This window comes from Rousettus aegyptiacus, unplaced genomic scaffold (genome assembly GCF_014176215.1).
Source record: "Rousettus aegyptiacus isolate mRouAeg1 unplaced genomic scaffold, mRouAeg1.p scaffold_m13_p_13, whole genome shotgun sequence".
NCBI lineage: Eukaryota > Metazoa > Chordata > Mammalia > Chiroptera > Pteropodidae > Rousettus > Rousettus aegyptiacus.
This window is the reverse complement of record NW_023416288.1, coordinates 62,349,119-62,360,816: the sequence shown is the minus strand read 5'-3', so window position 1 is coordinate 62,360,816 and position 11,698 is coordinate 62,349,119. Positions and strand designations below refer to the sequence as shown.

Sequence of the window (11,698 nt, the reverse complement as noted above, 5' to 3'; positions counted from 1 at the left end):
CTGCTTGATTTCGGATTTCTGCCCCCAGGACTGAGAGAATACATGTCTGCCGTTTTCAGCCGTCCACTCGTGGTCATTTGTTACCTTAGCCTCAAGAAACGAATACAGCGGTGTTCTCGAATGTCACCTACAGCCCCCAGGCAGACCTCCATCCCGAGTTTCCGGTCTCCCCTCCCAGTGGCCTCTTGGACGGCTTCACCTGCCTGTCTCTCTGGAACTTCAAAGCCAGCATGTTACATAACCCGTAACCCGCTCCTCCTCCCACGCCCCGCTGCCATGAACGATGGGACTCACTCTAACCTGCCACGTCTCCCCGGCCCGTGTCTGATCGAACCAAACATCTCCCAGTCCTTCCGCTTCCTTCTGTATCCAAGCCCTTGCCCTCCCGTAACCGCCAAGCTGACCTCTACATTTATACCCCACCCATTCAAATTAGCCCGAAATATTGAAAATGACACTCGGACACTTCTTTCTCATGCAGGTGGCTGCGTCTAGTGTGAAGGATCCATTTTCAGCAAGATCCCAGGGATGGGGCTCCCCCAGGCTCCCCGCTTGGCTGTTGTTGGGAGACATGGTCCAGTTGGTGGCAATGGTACAGTTCCCAGCTGTCAGTCAATCACACAAACATAATTGCTCACTTGATCTGTGCCACAGTCCACGCTCCACAGGCTCAGAATAGCAGAGCCGACCCCGCCACGTGATTGCTAAAAACGATTTAAGTAGCTTCTCTCTTAGTGGATATGCCCTTTAACTAGCCACAAGCGTTCCTCTGTTCTAGTCCACTTTTGATTTTTTAGGAATTTCTTTTTATGTTTCATTTTTAAATCATGTTTTAACTGATTTTTACTTTTGAAGAGGTAATACGTTCACGTGGTCAAAACCTGAGACGACATGTAAACGATAGAGAGTGAAAAGTCTTCCCATCTCTGCTCTGTCTTCTCCAGTTTCCCCTTTGCAACTACTTTCCTTAGTATCTTATGCATCCTTCCAGAGCTGTTGTCGTTGTCTTTTAACGCCTACAGCACCTGGTCTTCCTAGGTGGTCTCCCATCCAACTACTAACCAGGCCCAACCCTGCTTAGCTTTGGAGATCAGATGTCGGGTTTGCTCAGGGTGGCATGACCGTAGACCAGAGTTTTATTTAAATGCTGGCAAATATAACTATTGATTCCATTTGCTATTCCATGAATGTACTTTAGTTTACTCTCATGCACTGTTCAGCACAGCATCATTTCATAAACACACCCAGAGCCAGCCTCATTCTTTTTAAAGTTGCATGGAATTTATTTTTTGAACATAGCACCAGTCCAATACTGATCGACATTTTGGTTGTTTCATATATTTTACTATTACAAATGGTATACGTTTAATTTTATTTTATAATTTTGTAACATATTTACACAGTCCCATAACCAAATCTACAAAGCAAAGTATATCAAATAAATCTAGCATCTAGCCCTGTTCCCTCTACCCTACCTTTAAAAAACATTTTGAAATGTTATTTAGTATATCTGGGAGGTCACTCCATTGAAGTAGATAAAGAAATTCTTTATTTTTAAAATTTTTTAATAGTTGCATAGTATTGCATTATGTAAATGTGTCACAGTTTATTTATTGCTCTGGGTGGGGGCCATTTGGATCATTTCCAATGTTTTGCTGTTTCGCATGATTGTCAGGTATATTTCTGAAGCACCTGGTCTTCCAGTCGAATCTGGTATTTTCGAGGCTCTGGACCCACAGCCCTGTTCTGTATAAGCTGCTGGATACTCCTTTTATAACATGCCCTGTATTTCAGAGAAACGCCCCCGGCCCACCTGTCCATGACCAACTGCACCAGAGACTGGTGCTTGAGCCAGACATGGAGGCACAGACTGGGCCTCAGGGAGGCCAACAGCATCTGCGGAGGTTCGGAGACAAACCGCCCAGTCGGGGCCCTCTCTACTGGAAGGCGGCAAAGGATCCACCCGGAACCTGTGTTTTAGGTAGGATGAATTCTCTTAGCACGTACAGAGGGAGGTCACAAGCGCTCTGGCTGGACCCAAATGGCCCAAGGTCTGTGCCATAAGAGGTGTCTCAGGACCCAGGCATTAGCTGAGGAGACAACTTCCTGTCGTCAGTCCTCCCTGCCTCAGCCTTGGGAAGGCAACTTTGAAGAACCCTGTGAATATAATTAGTACAGGATATTAAGTGTCTTTCTTTTTCCAATCATGCTACTTATTTTTTCAACACTTTTTTATGCAGGGACATTTCTTCCTACTCTTGATATCCCAAATGTCCAATAATGAATTAAAGATGTTCAATTGTAGGTGTTCTTGCGACGTGAATGAGAGCGTGTGTGTGCATGCATGTGCGCGTGTGTATGCGTGCGTGTGCATGTGTGCGTGTGCGTGTGTGTGAATCTCTCATATTTGCATTTGGGCAAGACCCAAATGAATGATTTTATGAATGAGACCCTAATCGGGATGACACAAGGCAGCTCGAGGGGGACGAGACGCCCACCTGTGAAGGGAGAGACAATATTTGGCTGTCTTCCTTCCAGGAGGGGAAAGAATGGGCTGAACACTTTGAACGCCCAGGTCCTCCAGCTCACAGGAGTGGGCGGGAGAGCTGCCAGAGGAAGAGCAGAGAGGCTGGTGTTGATGTCCCAGAGAAGGGTGCAAATTATTCATGGGGACCTAAAAGAGTCTGGTGGAAAGAACGCTGGGCTGGCAAGAAGGAGGTAGGTGTGTGACCTTGGATGGATTCTGTTTGGCTTTGAGAAAGTCATTTAAACTGTGCCGAAGCACCTGAGACATGTCGCACAGGGCAGTAGCCCCCACCCTGAATCTCGCAGGAATCCTTTCTGCAACAAAGCAGGGCGTAAATGGACAGACAGACCTCCCAACGAAACCGAAGCCTTTGGGATCCAGGTGAGGACACTGAGGCCCAGCCCAGGAAAGCCCTGTGCCCAAGGGTCCAGGGAGCATCTCGATCTTGGCTCCAAGAGGAGCAAGCTGCCTGTCTGGGGGTACCTCGCGGAGCAGAGTGGCCCTCAGGATGCTGGGCACCTCAGGGAGTTTGAGGAGACTGTCCAGGGTGGAGGCCCTGGCAGGAGCACAGCTCATTTTCCTTGCAAAAATAAAATTCAAATCTGGAGGTACCCGTGCTAGGGGCAGCAGCTGGGCACAGATGTGTCCGGGGGAATCTGAGGGGCAGGCGGTCATATCACTTGAGAGCACTAGACCTAGATTCTGCCTGACCCCCTCCTTCCTGCTGGTCTGAGCTCACAGACCGTGGGGGCTGGTCGTCCCCTCAGGCAGGTCTTGGCATGTCCCCAGAGCTGATCCTGGGGCCAGGGCTGGGTGAACATGGGCTCCAAGCTCTCCCACTGCTGGGACCCAGCTGGGGAGCCTGAGATGGCCGCTCGGCCACAGCCAACACATAAATTAGTAATGGCCACCGATCCCGCTGGCCCTGCGCCCTGTTTCCAGAGTGGGGCAGTAACCCAAGACTGGGTGCCCCCCACCCTCCGAACTGCACCGGCGGGGTGGGGTGGGGGGGCCAGCAGACACCATCTCGCTGGTCTCTGCTTCAGAACCAAGAGAAATGCGAGCGAGTTATTTCTCCTCCACCATCAGGAGCGTTCATGGCTCACACTGCCACTTCTTTCACAGGTTTCCCCAGTACGGAAGTGTCCGGAAATGACCTGGGATGTGCTTTAGGACACCTGTGCTGGGTGCAAGGCCTTCCCAGACTGGGCCTCAGGCTCCTCCCTGGGGCGACAGGTCCGTTGGGAGGCCACCTCTGGGGCTGGTGTTCTGGGGCCCCGGGACTTGGTCTCTGTCCTAACAGGGGTCGTGGCAGGTGGTGATTGGCACAGTAGGGCCACACACCCAGCAGGTTAGACTCCGTGTGCCGAAGAGCAGCAGAGGCCCAGCTGCACGGGGGGCTCCGAGCGGGGTCCTGGCCAGGTATGCCTGCAGGATTGCAAGGCTTGGGAAGAGCAGGGCGGGAGGGGAAAGGGAACTTCAATGGGGGACATGGCGGGCCTCAGGGGGCACCCTACCGTTCTCTTCAGACCTAAGAAACACAGTATTTTTGTATGAAAAGTGGGAGACTTCTGAACAGTAATTCATTTAACTGCAACCTTTTGAAATAAAAAAATAAAACATTAAAAAAAAAAAAAAAAAGCTCATCTCACCCTCGAACTGCAAACAGCAAGTGTCCCCTGGCTGGGAGCGGAGGTTCAGGCCCTGCCTCTCCCGCTGCCCCGCCTGCCCGTCCCTTCTCTCCCGCAGTAGCACTGGTGCGTCCCTAAGGGACTCAGGCTCTGCTCTGAGGCCTCCAACCGGTCTCTAGCAGGATGTTGGTCACCCCCAAAATGCCCCTCTTAGGAGCCCTGTAATCCTCCCCCTGAGAGATAAGGCATTGTTACCGAACACATATCTCACTGGAGAAAAATACACCCCCAGGAATGAGGCTGTCGCTGAGGGGGCGGATAGGCCTGGGTAGGGAGGGAAACTTGGGTAGGGAGCACATCCTCGGTGGAGTGTGTGGGGGTCTGGGGCAGCCCGAGGGCTCTGAGAAAGCGTGGTACTGGAGGGAAGCAGGCAGATCAACTTCTCATGGAGGCGGTGGCCTGCTCAGGCTCTGTGGGGACCAGCTGTGTGCCCTCAGAGAAATCGAGACGCCGAGGGAGGAGGACAGATTTGCCCGCTTCCTGCTTGCCCACCTGTGGCCATGCGTGTACCTCAAGATTGCTCTGAACAGAGCTACTGGGACCTGTGGAGACTGCAGGGCTCGTGATGGGCGCAGGCCGGGAAGCAGAGACGGGGGTCTCTGGGGGCTGGGTGACTGGAGCAGTCTTCTCTGGCCGAAGCTTTCACAAGGGCCCAGAGCTTCGATGGCTGTTCAATGCTGGGCTCCAGGATCCAGGACCAGAGGCTGCTACGCCTGGCCGGCTTCACCCCTGGTGCCTGCCGGGCCGGTGGCTGGGGCTGTACAGCATCACCACTCTGGGGCTGGGGATGCTGGTGGAAGAACAGGGTTCCCGAGTGACAAGTAAACAGGTTGTAGGAGCCGAGGTCCTGGACCAGGGTGAGGATACAGCCCACTTTTAGAGCTTCATTCTCATCAGCCCACCTAGGGTGCCAGGCCCAGCCCAGCAGTCCCTGGGCCGGGCTTTGGGCCTCTTGGAAGTGGGCAGGAGAGAGGGTGTCAGAAAGAATGTGCCCTATCCCAGCCCAGCTCAGAGGCCTGGCATCGATTGAGGGGTGGGCTCTCTCCTTGGAGCCTCAGGGCTCCCCTGTCCCCTGCTTCCCAGGCAGCCAGCAGAGCAGGCTGACTTTCTAGCACCTGCCAAGGCCCTGCTAATGCGGTCACAGCTGAGAGGCAGCGGCTGAATAATTCAGCAGTGCTGGGTATCTTGAGTCCCGGTGGGAGGCCACTGCTGGCCCCGAAGCCCTCCGCCTGGACGGCGAAGCAGATCCCCAGCCCGCCCCGGAGCTTCTCCATGTCCCGGAGGGTTTCCCAGGCTCCCTCGCCGGGCCCATACTTGCCCCGGTCCCCTGCTTTCCCTACAGCCGTGACCCAGCTGAGTCATCTCTCTCCCCATCCCCACATCACCGAGTCTTTCCAAGTCCACCTGCTGAACTCTTCGGCTCCATCTGTACCTCTCCATCTGCCTGGCACCCACCAGGGCCCCAGCCAATACCGCCCTCTCCTGGACAATGTGACAGCCCCTCGCTGGGTTCCCTGCCTGCGGAATGGCCCCCGTTTGCATATCATCCGCTCCTCAGGCCCATTCACGGTGACATCGTGTCTCAGGAGCAAGTCCCTGGCCCAGCCTGCTCCTCTACCCCGAGCCTTTCACGGCTCTACACTGCGGGAACCGGGAACGACACGCCCACGCCGTGCAGCTCCCAGATGCTGTTCCGGCCTCTGCTTTCATTCAGGCCTCTTGCTCAGCCTGGGGTGTCCCCTCCCCTCCCACACGCCCCCAGGTCTGACCGCCTGCTGAGGCGCAGCTCAGGCCTCCCTCCGCCAGGGGGCCTCCCCAGGCGCCAGGGCCCGCTCCGCCCAGCCGGGGTCCCTCACAGCCCTTTGCACAAAGCTGATAGACGCCCAGTCCTGTCTTCCCCACCAAGGTACTCTTTATTTTTTAAAACTATTTGTTATGCACTTACCAGGGGTTCTACCTATTTGTTTTTTGTTTTTTGTTTTTTTTAACATTTTTTATTCCTTTTTGGGGGGATAAAATACACATAACATAAAATGCTCATTTAGACGTGCTCTTGTGTTTACCTCTTTTTGTTCTCTTTCCTTCTTGTACTTTAGACCTTCTTGCCCTTGGATTATGTACCTAAGGAAATACGAAAACGTGAGTGAGACACCCAGCAAAAAATAAGAGATGCAGAAACAGTTCCACAAAGATGTCAGATATTAGAATTTTCAGAGCCAGTCTAAAGAAAGCATGCACGCTGTTTATAGAAATGAGAGACAAACTTAAAAAGATCTGTGAGAAACAGGAAATTATTTAAGTGACATAGCAGATGTGTGTGGGGGGGGGAAACAACCAGAACCTCTAGACCACAATAAAGGATTGGTGAAATACAGCTTAACATGGTGGAATATTATACAGCTGTTAAAAAGAATGAGGCAGCTCTAGGTGTGCTGACATGGAATTATTAATGTGTAAAACAAAGCAAGACATAAAGTAGTGTCTGTAATTTGCATATGAAGAATCTGTTACTCTGTGCTTATGTACACAAGACCCATCTTGAGGATGGCTCCGTGAAGCTACAAATAGTATTCCCCTCTGGGAAAGGAAACTGAGCATACAGGACGAGAAGATTTACTTTTAAAAAAAAATTAAATTAGATTAAAATTTTTAAATTAAGATTTTTTTTAAAGAGCAGTTTTAGGTTCATAGCAAAATTGAGGGGAAGGTGCAGAGACTTCCCACATGCCCCCTGCCCCTCTATGCACAGCCTCCTCCATTGCCAACACCCCCCACCAGTTGTATATTTTTTACAACTGATGAATCTTCACTGACACATCGTTATCACTCAAAGTCCATAGTCTACATTAGGATTCGCAATTGGTGCTGCATATTCTCTGAGTTCGGAGAAATGTATGATGACATGGATCCACCATCACAGCGTCGTACAGAGTAGTTTCACTGTGCTAGAAATCCTCTGTGCTCCTTCTACTCACCACCGCCGCCCCAGCTCAACCCCTGGCAGCCACGGATCTTTTCACTGTCTCCACAGTTTTGCCTTTTCCAGAATGTTGTATAGTTGGAACTGTACAGTATGTAGCCTTTTGCATGGGCTTCTTTCACTTAGTCGCATGCATTTCAGGTTCCCAGCTTGATAGCTCATTTCTTTCTCACACTAATATCCCATCGTCTGCACATACCACAGTTTATTCGTCCATTCATCTGCTGAAGGACATTTTGGTCACTTCCAATTATGAGTAAAGCTGCTATAAACATTTGTGTGCAGGTTTTTGTTTTTTGGGATTTTGTTTTGTTTTGTTTGCTTTGTTTTGTTTTGTTTTTTGTTAGCATAAGTTTCAGCTACTCCGGGCAGATGCCAAGGAGCATAATTGCTGGATTGTATGGTAAGAGTTTGTTTAGTTTTGTAAAAAAAAGCTGAGAGATTTACTTTTCACGGTGTAATTATAACTTCTTAAAATTTTGTACTGTTTATGTATTACTGATTCAAAAATATTTTTTAAAACTAATACTTCTTGTTCCTTAATGGAACAACTAAGCTAAATAGAATGTGAGGCTATATATATTGTCCTTAAACAAATTTACATGTTTTTGCAATCCTTATGAAAATCTCAACAAAATTATTTGGATCTGAACAAAATTCTTCTACGATTTATTTGAAAACATAAATAGGCAATAATTTCAGGTTTTATTATGAGAAAAAACGCTAATCCAGCCCTAGAGATGGTATTACACCATAAGAATGTATGATAAAGTAATAACATTTTAAATAATATGGTGCTAAGCAAAATAGTAATATCGATAAATGAAAGAAAACTAACGAACATAAATATTTGATATGAGATAAAATTTTAAAAACAAGTAGGTAGGCAAGGAGAATCTATCCATCTCTTTCCCAAGGTAATCTCATTCATTTCCAGGAACTTTTAATGTTATCTGTGTGCCTTTGATTTCCAAACTGGATGCTTCCTCCTGGCCTTGCCCTTGACCACTGGCCTCATTTCCACGACCTCCTATTTGGCATTTCCATTAGCTGAGTGATGCTTTCAAACTCACCACCTCCCCTCCTCCTCGAACTCCTCCCTGACCTTCCCATCTCAGGAGGTGGAGCCCTTACTACCCAGTTACTCAAGAGGATGTCCATGCTTCTTTCTTAACTCTTCTCTTTCCCTCCCACCTCGTCTAGACCACAGCAAGCCCTCCTGCTCCGCCGTCCCAAACCTGGCCCAGGCCACCCTCTCTCCAGCTTGGATTTTGCCCTGGCCTCTGGCTTCCACTCACGCCCTCTATCTACTTCCCATACTGCAGCCAGAGCGATATGTTTAAAACATTTCCCACGGCCACTTCACCCCTGCCCGGCTCCCACAGTGCGCCCTCATCTATGGGAGTCTTCAGGTGCATTGCCTCTGGATGCAGAAACCTTCTCAGGGATACAAAGGCACAGTTTGAGAATCTGCTCTCGGGGAAAGCCTCAGCGTAAGCTTAATCAGGGCGAACCACCTGTCTTCTGGCTCTGCATCTTCCTTTGTCATATGTGAAGCAGATGTTAAAAACTGTATTTTGGAGCTTGTTGCGGGTTTCGGAATCCGGGTGCATTGTAGAATGGGGGTGGAGATGTTGGCATTTTGCTTCTTTCATACCCTGCCTGGTGTTATTGCTCTTGAGAAAAATTCCTGAGAGGGCAAAGGCAAAGGCCAGCATCAGTAACAAATATTCAATATCAAAATGGCTTCCGCTCGCCACACAACACTTAAGCATAAGGAATCCTTGTTGGGTTAGTCTCAGCGTCTGTTCTCAACATAAATCATGGTTTGAGAACCTCTTTTAAAAAATGAAGCAGTATAAATTAGTGATACCGATTCTTCTAAATGTAATGGCAGAGTTTTGGGGGAACTACCACATTTTTTTTCAAGACAGACTGGCCAAAATTCATCTTTTAAAAATTGTACTGATTTTTTTTTAATTAAAGTGTGCTTTATTCAATAAGGTATTAAAAAGCCTACCTTATCAAGTCGTGTCATAAAATATTACTTGAAAATAATGTTCCAATTACAATTAAGCCTCATTTTATTTAATCTGATAGACTATTTCACATTTTCTCTTCCTTTAAACAAAAATAAAATTATACTCTAGCTGACAGACTAATTAGTTCTTATCTTTTCTTTTTCATTAAAATTATTGGAAACATTTGATCTTGATATCTAACAAAACTAATGGCATTATTTCTTATTGTCCAATATGAGATTCTTTTTAATTATTCCCTCAGGCCAAACATTGAAGTTTGAAACACACATGAGCACGTGTTTAGTGACGCAATCTCATGGCTTTTTATCATATTCCTCAAATCAAAAATAACTTATCATTTTAGTAACGCATTAAATAGTATTGATACGAATTGAATACTGAGTGTAAAGACAAATTATCCAAAACATGGACATAAGGTGAAGGGACGGCTGCGTGTCATTTCAGTATTAGGACCAATGAAAGACTATTCATGTCTCCAGGAGAACGCATCTGTGTCTGACTGACTTCCTGTTTGATTAGGGACCGGGCCTGTACAGGTGCTTGTTAACCTGCAGATTTTTACTCAGGAGAGATGAGTTATTTCTGTCTGGTAGAGAAGATAACCTCAAAGATTACAGTTTTAATGCCCTGTAAGATATTAACCAGTTCTGTTCCTAACTTATCAAACAAATCATAAGCATTCTTTTGAGACTGACTATATACATCTCCATTCCTCAAATTCTCATTTGAACTAGTTACCATCCTTCTTATTCCCTTGGGAATTAATTTTGATACATGATCACTTCATGTTTGTATAAGTGGCATGTTTTTAACTTTTAAAAAAATTATACTTTGATATAAGAAACAGTATATTGGTTTTTTACTCTGCTTCTAAAACATTTTTAAAAGACGTATATTAATTATGTTAGTTTTATATGATTTTAATTGTTTCTACCTTTAATAATCTATTTTGCAAGATACAGTTCATAGTTCTCAATTTTTTTATTTCCCAAAATGCATATTAGAACATTTGTTTGAATTTAAAAGTGGTGTCAGTCTTTTTCAGACAGAAATTGTCTGATTTGGTTGATCGATTTAATAATGAAGACTGAATCGGGGTTATTTAGCAAATATTCTCTATAAATCAGACAAATCTGCTGTTTCAAGGTTTTGACAAAAATATTATGTGTGCATGTGCGTGCTACATGTATATGTATGTATACAATATGCGATAAAGGCATTTTATACATAATTACATTAATAAAGTTACATTAAAATTGACAACTTTTTAGTTTCCTAAATCTTTCAATTATGTTAGGTTAAGGAAGGTTCCTGTTAACTTATTTGAAAAGCCTTGGTAAAAGTTTCTTGCCAGAACAAACAAACAGAATTACTTTACTGATTGATTTTTTTTTTAAATTTTTTTGCAAGTTAGATGACTTCCAATTCTTTGCTTTCAGCACATTAGAGGAGAACTGAATAAATTTGTCAGCAAGTAGATCATTGAAAATAATTTGTGATGATAGATTATTCTATGATTTTGGTTATAATTCAGAAAGAACTCAAAGAATTGGTTACATTGTTGCCATTCTCATCTTATTTATGTGAACAAGGCTTCTCAGTGCTTAAATCTCTAAAAATGAAAAATATTCCTAAATTCCGTCCAAAAACCATCCATCTCATTCAGAGAGATATTTCTAATAACATTTTATAATAGCGTTTCTGAGATATAATTCACATCCCATAAAATTCACTCTTTTCAAGCAAACAATTCAGTGATTTCTAGTATAGTCATGAAGTCATTCAACTATGAGCATTTTAGAACATTTTAGAACATTTTCATCACCCCCAAAAGAAACCTGTTGCCCATTTGTAGTCATTTCCCATTCCCCGCTCAACCCAGTCCCTGGCCACCAATAATCTACTCTCTGTGTCTATGGATTTGCTATTCTGGACATGTCATTACAATATACGGCCTTTTGTGTCTGGCTTCTTTCACTTAGCATAAAGTTTTCTAGGTTCCGCAATGTATAAGCATACGGATGTTAGAATTTTCTTCTGTTTTAAGACTGAATACTAGTCCACATTTCGTTCATCCTTTCATCAGTTGATGCCAGACATTTGAGTTGTTCCTGCTTATGGGCTATTGTAAATAATACCACTATAAACCTTCACGTACGAGTTTTTATGTAAATACATATTTTTAATTCTCCTGCGTAGGAGTAGAGTTGATGGACTATGTGGTCATTCTATGTTTAACTTTTTGAGGAACTGCCAAACTGTTTTCCAAGGTGGTGGCAACATTTTACATTGCCACCAGCAGTGTGTGAGATTCTCACTTACCCATATCCTTGTGAGCACTAGTTATTGTTCATCTTTTCTATTATAGCAATTCTAGTGGGTGTGAATAAAAGTGGTGTTTCATTATGATTTCGATTAGCATTTCCCAAATGACTAATGCTGTTATGCATCTTTTCAT

The 11,698-nt window shown here is 45.6% G+C and overlaps 1 pseudogene; it reads right to left on the bottom strand.

The window, feature by feature from the left end:
- Positions 1–1,013: 1,013 nt before the first annotated feature.
- Positions 1,014–1,129, bottom strand: LOC118611146 (annotated as a pseudogene).
- Positions 1,130–11,698: the final 10,569 nt, after the last annotated feature.